The 19,202-nt window shown below is 32.5% G+C and overlaps 1 long non-coding RNA gene across 1 annotated transcript in view; it reads left to right on the top strand.

The window, feature by feature from the left end:
* LOC140700032 (uncharacterized) overlaps positions 1-19,202 on the top strand; it is a 341,257-nt gene that overhangs the window by 111,893 nt on the left and 210,162 nt on the right. Inside the window, exon 2 of the long non-coding RNA XR_012078244.1 lies at positions 9,304-9,356. This is a non-coding gene — a long non-coding RNA (uncharacterized lncRNA). The remainder of the gene's footprint in view (positions 1-9,303; positions 9,357-19,202) is intronic.

Below are 19,202 nucleotides of genomic sequence, written 5' to 3' on the forward strand. Positions count from 1 at the left end.
AGTCACAGGGTTGTACATAGTATCTTCTGACAATACGTTCTCTGAATTTACAAAGCAGAGCAGAGGAAAATGCACATTCTCTTCGCATTTATGACATCACATATGAATTAAAAAATTCATAAAACTTCCATTGAGATATATTTGGCATATAACATTGTTTAAAGTCTACAGCCTGTTGATTTGATACATTTATGTATTGCAATGTGAGAGCCACCTTAGCCTTAGCTAACACTTCTATCATGTCATATAATTATCATTTCTTTTTTGTGCTAAGAACAATTAAGATCTAGTCTCTTAGCAACTTGAAGTTTATAATAAGAGTATTGTTGAGTATAACCTCTATGCTATGCATTAGGTCTCCAGGACTTACTTATCTGTGAGTTGCAAGCTTGTACCCTTACATAACAGCTCCCTAAATTTTTAAAGTGGTATAAGCAATGTGAAAGGGATATACGGTACCTGTTTTTGACAGTAATATCATAGCAATCCAAGTAGGAAAAAGAAACAACAGTATATGAAATACCTTTGTGGCGAATATTTATTTGTATCATTCATTTGTCATTTACTATATGTCACTCACTGTTTTAAAGTGTACAAAAATCTCATCCAATCAATAGGACGTCTTAATACTGCTCTCGTTTTTATGATGAGTAAATGGAGCCAAGATAAAGGGGTAAAGAATAGGCTCTTTATGTTATAAGGATGTAAGAAATAAAGTCAGAATTTGGACCCATGGCTGTCTGACTGCAAGTACAATGTTCCTGTCCCTCTGCATTTTGTGGCACAAATGTTGAACTATTCAGAAGAAGCCTCGGAGGAGTCAATTTATAAGCTGCCTTTGATTCTTTTCTAAAATTACATCATGTGTTTTTCCACAACCCTATTTATATATTGAGGCATCTTTCTTTTGCCCTTTAAATGGCCCCTAACATTCTGAATCCTTATTGAATAACCTTTCACAGTGTTTTCAGAGGAGTGACACTACCCAGCTGCTCAGTCTGGACACAAGTTCCACACACAAGTTCTCTTTTTTTTGGTATATATGTATTTTTATTGAAGTATAGTCAGTTTACAGTGTTGTGTCAATTTCTGGTGTACAGTACAATGCTTCAGTCTTACATGAACATATATATATTTGTTTTCATATTGTTTTCACCGTAAGTTACTACAAGATATTGAATATACTTCCCTGTGCTATACAGTATAAACTTGTTGTTTATCTATTTTAAATATATTAGTTAGTATCTGCAAATCTCGAGCTCTCAATTTATCCCTTCTCTAAATCTCTCTCTCAGTTGAGTCTCCTTTGTCCTCTTAATGCCTAGAATGTGGGTCAGTGTAGGCCATTTGTAAACTGAATGCAGAGTCACAAGTTATTTGTCAGCGATCAAGACGGATGAACTTAATGATGCAAATATATCAGAAATATATAAACCATAAAACTGTTGTTCTACACTGAGTGAAACTGTAGTTGAAAGTAGTTTATAATACTTATATTTCTTTTTGAAGTTATGATTTTCTCTCCAATGAGAAAAAGAGAAGTCAAAAAAAATCAGTTGGATCCCCTTAAATATAAAATGCTGGAAAATATACATTAATATGGTAACAACACTTATTTCTTGTTAGTAGGATTTCCAGTGATATTACCTTCTTCTACATTATTTTTCATATATTCTGATTTTCTAAATTGATCATATATTCTTATTAATCATATATTATATTTATAACCAGAAAAAGCAATTTAATACGACTACAACTTTCAGTAAAATTTCCTTCAAAATTGAACTTTTCTTTCTTATCTTCTTCCCCTGCCCCCTTCTTCCTTTTCCCTTTTCTTCTGTGTCTTTTCATGAAAATCTTCACTTTGATCTTGGCTAATGAATAGTTGGAGAGAGACATAATAAAATGCGTGATAGACTCATGTAACCATAAAAAATGTTTTTAAAAAGCATAGCCCTAAAGTCAAAGTAATAATTCCTCCTTGCTACCATACTGGTATGCTGTCAATTAACCTTCTCTAATATTGTCCACTCTGAAAAATGATAGCAAGGTACGTAAATTACCAAACGAAGAACATCTTTTTCTAAAAGACTCACCACAGCAGAACTGTAATGTGTATTTGGCTTATTTAAAGTGTCTCCAAGCTCCTAGGTAGACATTTTATTTGGAAGTATATTCCAGGGAGATGAAATGCATGAAGTAGAATAACCAGATTAATTATATTGTAAAATATCAAAAGAAAGGAGCTGCTTGTGAGGTGGCATAAAACCAATAAAATTCCAAGCACAATAAGATTATGTGACTAAGTGACAACAGTTTTAAAGTCTTACCAATGGGTGACAAATAGATTTCCTTTCCTGGGACACTTCTATTCAAGAGGGAAAGAAAAAGGATTTCAAGAAATTTGACCAAACAGTAGAAATGATGAAACTATAATGTAAAAGAGAGGAATATATTAAAGGACAATAAAATTGAGAATAAATCTCTAAAATAAAGTGAATTGTAAGATTTGGATTTATATAGTAAATTAGCCCTGTAGAGTCAGGTCTTTTTGTAATATATTTCAAAAGTAGGACATATTTTGCTGGAGTGACCAGGTTTGACAAATTAGAGTAAATTGACCAGATAATTACGAGTAATAAATTTTAATGCCTCTATGAAATAAAATGATTGTTAAAGGAAGGTTTTAGGTGTATTTTTTAAAGCTTGCTTCTCTTCCAGTAGTGTATGATTGCCAGAGTGAAATAAGCAAAATAAAAAAAAAAGAGAATATGTTTATTCTGTAGGGCTAGTATCTCTTTATTATTATTATTATTATTTTTGGTGGGGGTAATTAGGTTTGTTTATTTTTTAACGGAGATACTGGGGATTGAATTTAGGAGCTTGTACCTGCTAAGCCCACACTCTACCACTGAGCTATGCCCTCCCACCACCAGGTTAGTATTTCTTTTGAGTGGCAAAATGAACCCCCAAAAAATAATTTACAAGGTTTTTCCTTTTTAAGTAGCCCTAAAGTCAAGGGAAAGACTTTCTTTAATGATAACAAGAAGAGTTTTCATATCTAATAGATGATTCAAATTTGAAATTTCCAAAAACATGTTCTTCCACAATGGTAAATGATGCCATTGTGCATCTGGTTCTTAAAAATAGAAACCTGGAAGTGATTCCCAACAGCTTTACCTCCAACACTGCTTTCACTGGATTCATCACCAAGTTCCCCGCAACTAAATTACAAACTCCACCTTCCTCATACAAGGCAGTAACAATACCTGGACCACTGAGGTGATAGCTTCCTAATGTGTCTCACTTCATATATTCCTGTCTTATTCCTATCCATTTTTCACATAAAAAAGTTAAGCCATAGGATATCCCTACTTAAAAAATAAAATCTTTCAGTGTGTTTTCTTAGTACACAGAATAAAATGCAAAACACGCTGCAGTGGCACACATGTCCTTGTATGATGTGATGCCCGTACCTGGGTCAGATCTTCTCAGTCTTGAAAACTGGCCAGTCCCTTTCTGGCCTCAGGCCTCTGGGCCGCACTGTTTCCTCTGTTGCAGAATTTCTCTTTCTTCCAGCCCCCTTCACTCCCACTCGCCATCCATTATCTGACTCCTCAAGTGACCTTTCCCTTTGCACACTTTGGTGTTGCTTAAACATAGCAATGGTGGATAACTGTGTAAATGGATTATGATTGTCTTAAAAAGAAATGATTTTCTGATACATGCCACCACATGGGTAACTTAGGAAATATTATGCTTTCCACTTACACGAGGAAACTGAAAGTAGAAAAGTGGTTGCCGAAGTCTGGGGAGGAGAAGGGAAAGGGGATAAGGAGTTAATGTTTCATGGGTACAATTTCAGTTTAAGATGATGAAAAAGTTCTGATAGTAGTGACGATTGCACAACAATGTGAATATACTTAATGACACTGAATTGTACACTTGCTAAATGTATATTATGTATATTTTACCACAATTTAAAAACTCTTAAAAAGGCACAGAGGCATTTGTTTAATAATTGTCTCTCTCAGCAACCTTTCCACCTTAGAAGAGTTGTCAGTTTTATTAAATAATTTAAAATTTATAATTGTGTGTCTTCTTTTTTCCCAGATTAGCCTGTGAGTCAGTTAGTGACTAATTTAAATACTAAATTATAATTCCACAGAGGGGATAAAAGTACTTTCAAAGTACTTTTATCCTCTCTTCCATTATGTACAATTTAAGCATTTGCATCTAGATATCCAGGCACCACATGCTCTGATTCTCTCAGATTGGCAAACACTCGCTGGAGCAAACAGGTGCGGAAGAATCAAGCAGCAGCATCTGTAAGCTAATGTCACACAAATCCAAGAACATTTTCCAACAGCTGGACACCAGTGTAAAAAACATCAGAGGATTCAAACGAACTTGATATATGTTAAGAGACAAATGTCAATGCCAAGTTTCTTCTTAGGAAACACAAACAGTTCTCTGTACCATTTTCTTCCTTAAAAAAGAGAACCAATACCAATAGGCTATTTTCTATTTATTTGATCAAATGTTTTAATACAAAAAATGATTTTTAAAAGATTTCAGGATTTTTGCCTAAGGAAAAATCTACACCACAATACAGAACTTATGTTAGACTTTGAATTTACTTAAGTATTTGTTGACAAACCAAAATTTTTCACTATTTAAAGAAGCAACATTTTCTAATTTGACAAGAAGGAATTTTATTGTAATCTTAATAGGAAGGATTTGCTGCTTTATTAGCTTTTAAGGATTTAATGCAAAATTACATTGTTAAATCTAAACCTTAAAATTTTAGTTGCCATCTTCTCTTTAGATAATCTAGATTTATGGATTGATACATTTAAAAGAACACTTTTTTCTTTAAAGAAATAATCATCCATACATTCTGAATGAGATAGTTTTAAATATAACTAAAAATAACTCATTATGCTGTCCAAATTTATATTCCAGGGTATATTTCAAAAGTTCTTTTCTGTTTAATTTAAAAAAAGAAAAACTACTCTAGAAAAAAATTATAGGTAAAAGCAAGTACTAAGATTTTAAAGAGTTTACAAATGGGGGGTAAGTGCATTTAAGTAAAACAATTCTAAAGTATGTTTTAGAATACAAGTGTTTAAAACATATGTTTAAACCTGAAAGACTTACTGCAACTTATTCTAAAGATATAATATCAAAGTAAATATTAAAGAAGGAAATGCTTGGAATGAAAATAAATGTACTTAACATGATACTTCTTAATATTAGCATCTAATGTATTCCATTTGTTCTCCACGTTATTTCAAATTATTACATTCACTTTTAGATTTGAAAGGGATATGTAAGTAACACCAAAGTAGTATTTAAAAATATGTGTTATGGACAAAGAAATGGATTCAAATTACAACTCTGTTACATATTATTTACAGGAATTTTGGCAAGTTTCTTAACTTTTTTGATCCTCTCTTCTGGGATATGGATATATTGATATCTCCCATATGATTATTCTAAGAGTTACAATGAAATTATGTATCTGAATATCTTGCGTAGTCTCTAGCCAACAGTAAACCTTCAATATATTTTAGGTATTTTATTGTGATATTTTCCATATTTGATCTTCACTCTAACAAAGCTATCAAACAAATTGGTTGTTCCTCAACTGTGTGCATCCAAGTAAACTTATGTGTGAATTCCTGAAAGGAATAAATGTATCATTAGGAATTTTTAATAATTTTAATATTTAATTTTATGTCCAAAGTAAGATGATAAAAGAGGTCCTCTAAAATAAGATGAATCCTTCATCTATATGCATGACCCAGTCAACTATTTTCACCAAAGATTCAATTGCAAAAAAAAAATGCAGTACAACCTGCCCCAATGCCTTTAGCTTGACGTTGTAACATTATTTCCTTGTATTAAAGTACATCATTGATATGGTTAGACATATTCAGCTCAATCCTTCCTTTTCTAATAGGCCAAATACATCAATTTACTTTCTGAAGCTGCATAAGGAAATAAATAATTTTTCTCTAGCTTTGTTACGACAAGCATCAATTTTTTCCAGCCCTTGCAGAGTAAATAAGTTTGCTTACGTCAATAGGAAAAAGGCTTTTCTACTCAGGGTCCCTTCACCTGACCTCAGGAAGAGTTTGGGATATAATGTTCTAGTTTCCTTTGTGTTTTTTCTTGGTTGAAAATGTCCTCATCTTATATTCTGTTAAACCTACTGTAGTTTTATATTGTATATAACTTGGAGGCATATGAAGAAAACTGACACACTGTAGTTTAAAGTAATGAAGAAGAACTGTCTCCTGTTTTCAATATTGGCTATAAGTATTTTTACACTATGTCATTTTCCCTCATGTTACAATATAAAATAATCCCCAAATTTCTACAATACATATAAATTTGATCTATTTATTTTAAAATTATAAATTGACACTGAGTCAGAAATTAAATATGGTAACATAAAATACTAAGGGATTACTTAGTGGAGCTCATCCTTAGAAGGACCAGTGTGATTCTGGAATTTTGCCAGATCGCTTTTCACATACATCCTGTTACATCAGAGTCACTTTTTTTTTTTAATCTATTCTGTAAGTCAGTTTGTCAAAAATATCAGGTGATGTTCCTGGATATGCTTCTGTGCATGCTTTAGTAATGCAGTGATTGCAGTTTTATTTCTTTAAATGTTTTTAACTGCTAGATATAATAACAGAAAGTATTCTGATGCCATATTCTTTTCTTTGAGTTTGCATATTAGGTGAATGCTGAAACGACAATGCACTTTAGTATTGATTAATATCAATTAATTAATACTTGACAATTAATTAATAAGTCACAATTAATTTATTTGAGTGGTCAAATCTTCTTTGAACCACGGTTCAGATGCCAACATGTTTCTTCGTTAAAATCCTTGGTCTGAGCTTGGGCTACCCCTAGGATATTTGGAATCATTTATAATCCATGACCTTTATGGTGGAAGAGCCAAGAAGACAACACACACATACAGTTCCTATGAAAGAATATTTAACTTTCTTTCATTAGCAAAATTAAGCAATTGGCACCTGTATCATCATCCTATGATATTAGGAGCTAAACTTATGTAACAGCTCTTGTATTTTTCTGTTTGCTCTTTGTAATCCATAAAACCCTAGGATGAATGTCCTTTTAACACACAAGAGTGAATTTCTATATGTACAGTGTCTGAAGCTGTCTATTAACAATCTACACATACTATTGCTTTTATTGCATAAAACATAATGACCTTTGTATTTAAGTATTTCTTACATGTTATAGTAGTAACAAAATCAACATCCTTCATAACTGTATGAATTAATCCCAAATTTTTAAAAAAATTCCTCCTAAATGTGACATAGACATGGATTTGTTTTATGGGTATGATAGTATTAATCTTTTGCAAATGATTCCAAAATTTTAGCCAGACCTTTTTTTCACATAAACTGAAATAAGCTGTATTTTATTCCTATCAGTAAACTGATTTAATGTTGTAAATGTAATTTTTCATTAACCAGCGCTTACAATATTCAGCAGGTTATTCAACAACACATACATTATTTACTCTATGAATGTGGGAATAGCATAGCCTAATATATTAAAAATACAAATGTGACTGCTTTATCCTAGAATCATTATAGATACTACTCAATATTCTTCAGTGTTTGTATGTAAATAATTAAGAGAAATGGCCTTTCTAACAAGAATACAAGTCAGTGACAGACATGAAATCATCAGACAAAAGTAAAACTTGATTCAGCACACTTTATTTCCTGAATGAAGATACATTCTGCACAAATTTTTAAAAATGAACTTTAAATTTAAAAAGTACTTTTTAAAATTCTGAATTAAAGAAAATACTCCTTTATATACGAACCCCTTAATTCTATTACTTATTTCTCTTGCTTTGATCTCAGAGGTGACAGAATATTTTATTATTTTATTCTGTTGATATCTTTTTATGTGAATGATCCTAATTTGACCTCAAAATGTCATGTTTGGGTTTATTAAGAAAGTGTTATGTGATACCAGACAGAGTAATAGATGTGAACCTCTTATTCTTTTTTGGAAAGTGTTAACTTGGAGTACAGACCATTGCTTTCTGAAATTGTTGCATTTTATTCTGTTTAGAACACATAAGCAGAAAATGTATGCTTGGTATTTAGAAAATGAAAGATAAAGGTTATAGGATGTAGACTTCTATTTAATTTCATGTTTTAAAGATTTTCTTGTAAACTGATTTAGCTCTTAGATCTAGAAGAAGTTTTGTAGGTTGTCATTGAGTTTTCTAATGTTCCCATGATAAAATACATGTGATTTTAAACTATAAAAAAAGCAACACAAGTGTGTTTCCATATTTTTGTAATTTCCTCTGCAAATCAAAGAATCCACAGTCGATCTCAATCCCATTATTCTGCTCTTTTTTTTAATAACATGGCTACTTATGGCATAATTTTTAAGAAGTTAGGCTAGTGGGTCTTGAAGTTCTGGATTGGGACGTTGCTTTACTTAGTATTTTGATCATGCCTAACTACTCAGGGCAACTGTCAAGTAAGTTTCATAATAGCCAGAAGAAATGCCTCTAATCCAATTGGTCATCGGGCAGCTATCACCAAAACCAATTTCTTTATAATTAAAAGGTGCTCCCAGGCACTGTAAAAACTTGGAAGTTGCCCATGGATTTTGGGGGAAGAAGGAGGATTTTTTTTCATAGGCAGCAAGCACATTGAAGCAATTTCTGAAACACACTGATAAGCTTTGCTTTTGAATTTACATTAAAGAGCTCAATAGTTGGTACCTGTGAGAACAGCTCACACTTCTAAACTGACTCATGTCCTGTAGAGATTAAGGACAGAGGCCTCTAGAAGATTAGCATGTCACTTGGTTTAAGTGACACACAATCCATTTTATTGACATGGACTCCATCCTGCAAAACAAGCACTTTTTGACTGAAACATAATGAAAATTCAGTGTGCCTTTATAGACCAGCATACAATACATTTCTACACATTAGTGCTAGCTAATGGAGGTAGTGTCTGTAAATGAAACCAGCAGTGCTCATTATGGATGGTGTGTAGGCATTTGCCTCAGAATACTAATTCAGTGGAACATACCCAAGGAGCTTTACATTATTTTTTAATTTTGCCCAAGTCTAGCTATGGTCCAAAGTTATTAAGCTGTATTCATTGAATTCGGCAGGCTATTACTTTGCATTGTTACAATTCCTATTGCATGTCGGCATTCAATTGTGAAGCCAAACAAGCTTTGATTTGATTTCTAATTGTTTGTTTTCAGCAACTTCAACCTGGGCTGGTTGCTTCTGTGTGGAGCTGAAAGAACATCAGTGGGTAGGTAAAGAGTTCTCTCGTTTTATACTTTTAATGCCATTCTAACACAAAGTGTGGTCTGGAGTCTACCTCTGTTAGGGTAGAGCTGATAACAGAGATGTGAAACATTACTGAATTTAAAATGTGTGACTACGTTGAAGAACTGACATTTTATAACATTTCTGCCAGCTACCTGGACTTCATTATTATGAGGAAATAAGCCTGTGTTAACACCTTGGAAAATCATTCTACCAAGGTTTCTCTTATGTTTTTGATCTATAGCATAAGAACATTGCATGTTCTGAGGTTGAAACAGAACAGAAGCTGGCCCACCATAGCATTTTGGGAAGATTTCATTAGAGACAACATATTACACAGCATGAAAACCATCATTTCCACAAGCTGTATCCACTATTTTTTAAAATTTGGAAATACATTTATAGAGACAGAGGGTAAGAAAAATACAGCATGTTGTACCACACTTTATGCTAATCACTTTGAGTTAAATCACTTTATCTTAGAGTAAAACTTAAATTACAATAACATATTATTAAAACTGGGTCAAACACCTGAATTATGATAGAAAGGTCCTTTTTTAAATATCTATTATTTTTTACAATACAATAATTATTTTCTTTGGTTATTTTCCATATTGAAACATATGTTTTGTTTGTTCCATTTTTGTTGATTTCTTCCTTCACTTCATTTATCATATCAAACATGGAAGTTAATCCTTAAGGCTACTGAGCACCTGATACTTAAAAGCAATTACCACTAGTTATTGCTTCTGGTTTAGTTTCAGCTGTTAGGACTAAAATTGGTCAGCAGAACAACTAAATCTAGACAGGTGAGAACAAACTAGTTCACTTGAAATAAGCCCTCTGAGTATGAAGATCTTTCAATTTAATCCTTCAGTAATAAACTCTGGAGAGCATGGATGGCTACCTTTCTTGATCTTCTTGGGAGTTACTCAGAATTAGCTCTGGACTGTTGTTTGATGCAGCCCACAGTTTCTGTGGAATTTGTCCGATGAGACTCATGGTCATTTGTGGATGTTCAGATTCACTAGCACAGTGCAGTCAGAGGGAATATCACCAGACCACAGAGGAATCTGAGTTTTGCCAGAAGCTTTATCTGTTACAGGACAAACTTCACATCTTTGAGACTCAGTTTCTCTCTCTCTACAGTTAACTGGCTTTGTTATATAACACTTTCTGGTAATAAAATTTCATCATTTATCCTAACTTCCTACTCAAATGCAATCAGAGGTATATTGAGTAAATTAATAAGGATCAATTCTTTGGCTCTCAGGATGAGCACCCTTTAAGTTATCTAAGCAGTTCACTCCAACAAGTTCATCAATCATGAGTTATTCAATTAATAGAATGTAAGACCAAAGAGTGCAACAAACTCAGGCATTTTTAGGTATACTTTTAGAGAATGTTTCCTCATCTTTTGGAAGAAAGATGTATAATATAGCAAAAAGAGCACACGTAGAGACTTTGGAGAGGTTGTTTAAACTCTCTAAGCCCCAGTTTCCCACCTGCAATAAATTGGATGCACATATAGCCATACTATCATAGGGTGTTGTAAGGATTCAATAATATAGTTAACCAAACAAAAAGTTTGGTTCACAACAGAACTCAATTTGTTTATTTTCTCATCTGTTTTGTTACTCTTTCTGTTCAAATGTTTTCTGTAAATTAATGAAGAATTTGGGAAAATAGTCTGGGACTCACAAGTTGGAGTGTTGGTCTTACTTTAGAATGGGAAAGTAGGATTTCTGAGGAAAGGATCAGGAATTTTGAGTTTTCTCCTCTCATGGTCAGCAATTATTCATGGATACTATTTGTTGTATTTGGGAAAAAATTCTGATCCTGCAATGTATTCCTGATACCATCATCCCTGATTGTCTTCTTACCACCCAAAAGAAAATTCTTCCAAGCATTCACAGGATTTTGCCAGATAATTAGACAGTAAAATGAAGAGAACAACGATGGTGAAATAGGATGATTACAAACTTTTGTCGTTGTTCTATTAAGTGATGTAATAGTCTGCACTTGTTAAAAACTGAAATTATGAATCCTGATACAAATGCATGTCCAGGATACATATTTGAGGCAAATCCTTGCAAAATGATTTTATTTGCACTGAAAATGTATGCAACACTCTTTCATAATACATCGGTACAGGAATAAACTCTGGATAATGATAGGTAGTAGAAAGAAAGAAGTTGAAGAGGAAAACATTTACTTTTGCCCTAATATCCTTGTAGATATACGTTAGAACTTTAATAGTTTTACTTTTATAATTACAACAAAGTAGAGAAAACTTTATCAAAGGAAATAATTTTTCTTAACCTTTTTGTTTGTTCCTTTGGGTAGAGGTGCACTTTTAAAGTGGTTGGAAGTAGAATGTGGATTTGGCCCCTGATAACTTCTCCTCCACCCAAGATCTGGGTTCAGTAATGGGGGGAAGTTGCTATATGAGACAAGAGGAGTAATTTTGATCTTTACTCTTACAACAGAGCATAAACTCAAGGAAGCAGAATCTGTGGAAACTCAGTAAGATAGAAAAAAGGCATTGGGAATTTAGAGGGATGGTAAAAAGCCTCACAAACTGGAATAGTCAACAGATAAATTGAGAAAAATATGTTTGAATTGCTACAATACAAACCCTTCTCTGTCACCTTTAAATTTGCATTTAAATCTAAGCTGCTCATGGTCTGAGGACTGTATCATCTCTCTCTCCATATCTCTATGTATCATCAGCTGACACCAGTGAAAGGACCAAATTTTTTTCTCTGAGATGACATACCACAAAATAAAAACAGCACGTGATTACAAGATCTGAGGGCAGAGTGTACAACAGGAGTATTGTAAATTCAGAGAAGTCCAAGGAAGTCAGTGAAATTCTCCAAAACAGGTGGTTTTAGGCACATCTATATAGGTTTCACATGGTAGAAAGGACACATCTGTTGTATTAGTTGCATTAAAAAACTAATAAAGTTTAAGGTTCCTTATTTTAAAAAATAGGAGAAATTTTGGATATAATTGCCATGAAAATGAAAAACAAGCTGAACAATGGTAAAATACATAGATCTATTAAAAAGCAGTAAATCATCTAGTTCAGGATCAAAAGGTGAACAAACTTTTCTCCTGGGCAAAGAAAAAACAAAGTGAGGCTTAGAGAACATGGTAAAAAGAATGAAATAAGAGTGCAAACTAGCCAGTGTAGATTTTGGTACAAGGGGGATATTTGGAGTTTCTGTTGGCCTTTTGGTTCCAAAGTTGTGGTAACTTGATTTCCTCTTGTGTTTTGCATGAGAGGCAGCTTTAGCTTTTGAGAAAAAATTGTGGCTCTGCCTAAATACATTTCAATCCAAAATCATAGATGAGAGGAAAACAGTGTTTTAAGTTTCTGTAAATGTTTCTTTACCTACAGGGTGCTTTCTTTAGGAAAGAAATGAGTAAGCTTAGTTAACTAATATCTAAGGATAACATGTTGATCTTAGAAGGACCAGATATATAACACCATCTTTCATATTTGAACTCAAATACAATTGAGAGAGAGAGAGAGACTAAGGAGTTGAATAGATGGAGATCAAAACAGGACCTTTATTGCTGACGAAGTTAGGTCTTTAGAATGTGACTTAATTTGAATGCCAAATAGACTCAATGTGAAATCCCAGTCTTTACCTTGGAATATTGTACAAATGAACATGTTTAGATTGAAAGCATCTGCATACTTCCCCAGGGACACCGCGTTACCCAGTATGGGTTGTTGACTTTCCAGTAGTTAAGGAGTTACGATAGCTTGTTTCTACCCAATTGAGATACAAGGGTCAATGGTTGTGATCCAAAGATCGGGTAAGAAGCCAGAGGATTACCCTAGAATATTGGCATTTAAAGAAGAAAATGAATAACCTATGGGTAAATGTGAGAATTTTCAAGTGGTTCCTTGATACAGGATAGTTTTAGGGAAATATATTTTAATTCTCAATTCTTACTTTACATACCTTCTCTGTTTTAAAACTGATCTCCTTGAGAATGTCATTTTCAAAACATGCCTTCTTTATCTTACAAAAGAAAAGCACAACATGCTTGCATCCAAATTTCACTAAAAGACATTGTTTAGGATCTGAAAATATCCATGGTGCCACACAATGACAGTCACTGAGAAAGTAACATATTGAAGAACACTTTCAGGAGTTATAACCAAAATGGAAATGACAAGCCATGGTGTTTACATGTCTTCTATTTTACAAAACCAATCAAAACATTTTCCAAAGTGCCCATAGCAACCTTTCCTTCAACCAGCAGTGTATAAGAATTTCTATTGTTAAACGTTCTTGCCAGCCAATATGGTAAGTGTGCAGTGTTAGCTCATTGTGCTTTTAATTTGTATTTTTTCTGATAATAACCAATAAAATCAGACATTTTTCCACCTGGGCCATTTGAATTTCTATTTTCAGTAAAATGCTCTGCCAGGCCTTCTGCCCACTTTTCTATTGGAACAGTTATATATTTTTCTTACTTGTTTTGAATGCTCTTTATATATTCTAAATCTAAACTCATGATAGCTAAATGTGTTTCAGATATCTTATTATATTCAGAGACTTTGATGTTCCACTTAATTTTTATGAATCTTTTGATGAAGAAAAGTACTTAAATTTAATGTATCAGTTTTAGCCATTAAGCCGTCTGAAATTAATTTTGGTAAAAGTACGGTAACGTAATTTTTAAAACCTGTGTAAATAATTAATCCATCAATATTTAGTGCATAGTCCATCTGATCCATTGATTTGCAGTGACAGCTCTGTTATAGCCATCTTCCATATGTGGATCTGTTCCTTAGGTCTTTATTCTGTTCCCCTATTTTATTTCCCTTTCTTTGTACCATTTCCACATAATCTTAAACATCTATAGCTTTTTAATAAGTTGCTACATTTGGAAATAGAATAACTTGTTCCTTCTTTCTCTCCTTTTAAGAATTCCTTTGTTATCCTTGGTATTTTGTTCTTCCAAATTAATTGTGGAATAAAGTTGTCAAGTGGATAACACACAATGTTGTGATTATAATTAGGACCATGTTAAATCTATACCTCAATTTAGAGATAACCATCCTTATAATAGGATTTTTTACCTATATGATACTACACTTCATTCAATCCATTCTAAGTGTCTTTCAATAAAATAGTTTTATTTTCTTTGAAAGATCTTTACAGTACTTTTGTTAGACTTATTTATAATTTCTTTTATTTGTGATACTGCTCTAAATGACACCTTTTAGATCATATATTCTAATTGTTTCTTGTTGGTATATAAAATTCATTCAATTTTATTATATTAACCTTGTGTGTGGCAACTACAATACTGACATTCATACAATCCACTGATCTTATTCCATTTTCCCCAGTTTTACATGTACTGGTGTGTTTGCATGTGTGTGTTTTTAGTTCTGTGTAATTGTATTACACCTGCAGGTTTTTGTATCCACCACTACAGTTAAGATGTGGAACAGTTTCATCACCATTATGATGCCTCCTGTTACTTATTTATAACTACATTCACCTTCCTCCATTCCTTCCCTCAACCCCTCACAATTACAAGTATCTTCTCCATTTTCATAATTTAACATTCTGAGGAAGTTATATAAATAAAATTGCACAGAATGTGACCTTTTAATATTGGCTTTTTTTTCACACAACATAATTCTCTGGAGGTTCTTGAAAGATTTTACATCATGCTTCAATAGTTTGTTCCTTTTTATGGCTAGGTAGCATTCCATGGTATGGATGTACTACATTGTGTTGTGTTAAGTCTGGTCCAGAATAAAGCTACAGTAAACATCTGTGCATAGGTTTTGTGTGAACAGAAATTTCTGTTCCTCCGGGATAAATGCTCAAGAGTAAATGTGCTGTATATGATAACTGCATGTTTAGTTTTATTTTTTAAAAGTGAAAACAGTCAAATTGTTTTTCAGAGGCCCTACCATTTTATATTCCCACCAACAACATATGAATGACCCTCTTTCTGTCTGGGTAACTTGCAGTAATTGCTCTTAAACGTTAGCTCTGGGAAAAGTTAACCATCATAAATGATTACCCTGTAAGTTTCATACTGTAAAAAGGCCCAAGTTCATGGGAAAGTCTTGGAAGAGAGACATCATGTGTAAAGAGAAAGAAGCATCAAAGTGCCAGGGCTGTGAGTGAGGAAGACTCAGGTGCCATGCTAATTCCATGTGAGTCAGAGATAAACACGTGGTCAAGCCCTTCTTGAATTCCTGACTCACGAAATTATGGACACAATAAAATGAAAATATTAAGGCATTAAATTTTTGGAGTAATTTGATGCAAATGGGAGACAGTTCAGGAAAATTATGTAAAATTGCAATAAATATTCATTATAATTACTTACAAGGGTTAATCCTTGTATTAGTATCCTTGGTTTTACTAAAGCAGTCTTACACATGAAAAGTATTTAAGTGCCAAATATGGGGGAAGGCATATCATAGTGGTAGAGCACATGCTCAGCATGCACAAGGTCCTAGGTTTAATGCCCAGTACCTCCATTGAAATAAACAAACAAACCTAATAAGCTCCCCCCCCAAAAAAGAAAAAACTAAATGCGAAATCTAAAAGTGGAAAAATGACATGAACACACAATTAAGTCAAGAAACACAATCACAGCCATAAATATAATGAATTATAGAGATTCATCATTAATAAAAATTGAAACTTAAAAAAAAATAGATGCCATTTTTGTCCCATGATATTGGCAATCACTTAAATGCACTCACCATTTGTAAGGATAAAAAAAATGATGCACGTATATATGTATAATATGTATGCATATTCAAAGACACACATTTATATTGAAATTAGTATGTAATTAATTTTTTGCAGTTGGGTATTTATTCTTTTTATTTTATTTTTCTCTAAACATTTCAATATAAATAAAGCATAAATGCAGAAAAATATGTAATATTTTGTGAATACTAGATTCCACACTTATAATAATTAAATCATATATTTTGACATCTAAATGCAAATTTTGTTTATTATAATTTCTAAATGTTAATTTTAAGCCATCAGCAATAATAATTACCTGGATGATAAATTAGTAAATGTTTGAGATTCTTAGGCTGACATTATAAGTGAGCTGAATAATATTTTAAGGGAAAAAAATAAATGCTATGAAAATTTATTAGGGTTTTTGAAATATGTAGAATTTCTTCTCATTTTGGCACCATAAGAGAATAAATATTCTTGAGAAAAATGTTGTAACCCTTTTTCCTGGTAGTTACAAGAATTAATTACCTAGAAAAGTATAGTTTTCCATTTAATTCTGAAAAGTCTAAAAGAGTTCATCCTCCTTCCTGTCTTCCCACAGAGAATTCTGCATATTAGTCTCCTTAGATTCTTTAACGTAGCATTTCCTGTTCCCTCCTTTATATGTAGGTACAAATAAAATGTAGTACACTTAACATTTACAAAAATATTTTTGTAACCATTACATATTTTCCTTTATGGTAATTTTTTGAATTAAAAAAGTTTCTGTAGATATGTGTCATTTAACACTGCCTTTATACATGCCTTCTGTGACCATAAGAGCAAACTAAAGAATTAGCACAGAGAAAACACTGTTACCTCTTCAAGTTTTGTTTTTTTTTCCTCCACCATAAACATTTGTTGTGGATTCTTTTTCTTTCCTTTCCTCTGTTCGTCTCTTTTCCTGTCCCTCCCCCATTCTTATCCACATGATATTTCATGTTCATAATGCCCAATATGTGAAAAGGGTAAAGAATTTTATTTCTTTACATAGCCTTTACATCCCTTATTAATTATTGCTTATTTTTCCACTATAAAACAAAACAATCCCTCCACCAGAAATGAAACAAAACAAAATTATATTATATTTGGTAATATTAGTTGAATATGCTTTTTCTCCTTTTTTCTTTTATTCTTTCATGTTGGAAATATTTATTGTGTACATAGATAAGGCATTAAAATAAGCATTGGCTGTATGATGTTGAATAATAGAAAAATAATTTCATGCCCCAAGGTGAGCTTATATTCCCATGGAAAGAACTGGCTTTAAATAAATATTTACCTACGTAAGAGTAATAATAAATCAGATCAGTGAAAAACTGATCTCTGTCAGTTGAAGGATTCCTAGTGTCCATAAGGTAGAAGCAAGCCAGAAGCTTAGGAGAAATTACCTGTGTTTCAGACTAAACCCTGAGACAGTTCTCTATTTTTTTCTTAATGAACATATAACATGATATCTGTACAATGTCCTCAATAAGTACCTGAAATAAGTTCACTGCCCTCAGACATGTTAACTTAATCCAGAGGCTTCTTTTAGTTTTAAATCATCTAAGGAAAGTATGGGTTCTTTAATAAACACAATTCTGACATGAAAAGCTTTCCATGACATTGGGTGAAAGTGTTTCAAGTTTTACTCATTAATTATAACATATGATATTAATGTATTACACAGCCAAGTGAGGCATGCAGCCAACAGTGTGAAGCCTATATGTACAAAAATAGTACCTAACCAGCATATAGGTATGTAAATCAAACTACTGTGTATTTGTGTCTTTTATGTTGTTTGGATTCATTTAAAGGCAGTGTTTTTCAGATAAGAAACAATCCACAGTAGTATTTACCACACTAAAAAAAAAAATCAGTGGCTTCTCAATATATGAGTTGTGAGTTTTTACTAGTCATGTGGCAATTTAAAAAAACAACAAATCAATATTTCAAAATGAATAGTTTCCCCTTTGAAAGGGTATATTCTGTTGGTTTATTTAATTCTATTGCTGTTGTCATCGCTATAACTCTTTAGAAACACTAATTTTAAATCCCCTTAGCTAATACTTATCTAGTATTTAAAATGTCCAGACAGTGTCCTAAATGCTGCAGTAATATAAATCCATTCAATTTATAAGAGAAGCCTATGATTTAGGTGCTACTATTATCCACACTTTACAGAAGCAGAGGCCAGGTACACAAAGGATACGCACCTTGGTAAAGGTCTTCTGGCTGCTAAGTGGCAGAGCTGGGATTTGCTCCATGGTGTTTAGCTCCAGCTTCTGGACATTTAATTATGATGCTATTATGTTTTTTTATACAAACCTAGGGCACATTTTAAATATGTTATCATTGGTGACAACTTTTTTTTGAGGATGCTTTTGCTACTTGGAAAGAGCCAACTGTAATTTAAAATTACATCTGGTGTAAAACATGGATATTCGTGCTTAGCGATAACTTAGTCTTTGAAAAACTCAATTTTGAGGAATGAGATGACTTTTTATATAGCCTGTAAACAGCTCTTACAACAATCCTAAAAGAAGCAAAGTCCAAAATAGTTTTTAAGGATGACCATTATACATAAAATTATTTTATAGCATCACAAAGAAACTATTGCTAAAGTTAAAACTCTCACATGTAGTTTAAGTTCACTCTTTGTATACTCCTATCTAGTACAGTGCCTACAACATTTTGTTTTAAAGGTTTAATTGTTCAATAAATTACTTGTATATATGTTACTAAGAACATTTCCTTGGCAAATTGTACTGTGAGAAAAATATATAACTTGAAAATCTTTACATCATTCAGCATACAAAAAAGTAATATGAATTAATGGTAAGCATTTTTACATACCTAACCAAGTCAGTCTTCGTAAAAGTTATCCCTGAATATAAGAAATAAAGAATAGTAGGATCGTTTCAGTTAAGAGTCTTTCTATAATTATCAAAAATGATACACTCAAATAGAGTAATTTAGGATATTATAATAAAAGATGATTTCCAAAAGTTTAGACAAGGTTAAAAGAAAGCAAAAAGGCTTGAAAGTTATGT

Source organism: Vicugna pacos, chromosome 2, assembly GCF_048564905.1.
Source record: "Vicugna pacos chromosome 2, VicPac4, whole genome shotgun sequence".
NCBI classification, from domain to species: domain Eukaryota; kingdom Metazoa; phylum Chordata; class Mammalia; order Artiodactyla; family Camelidae; genus Vicugna; species Vicugna pacos.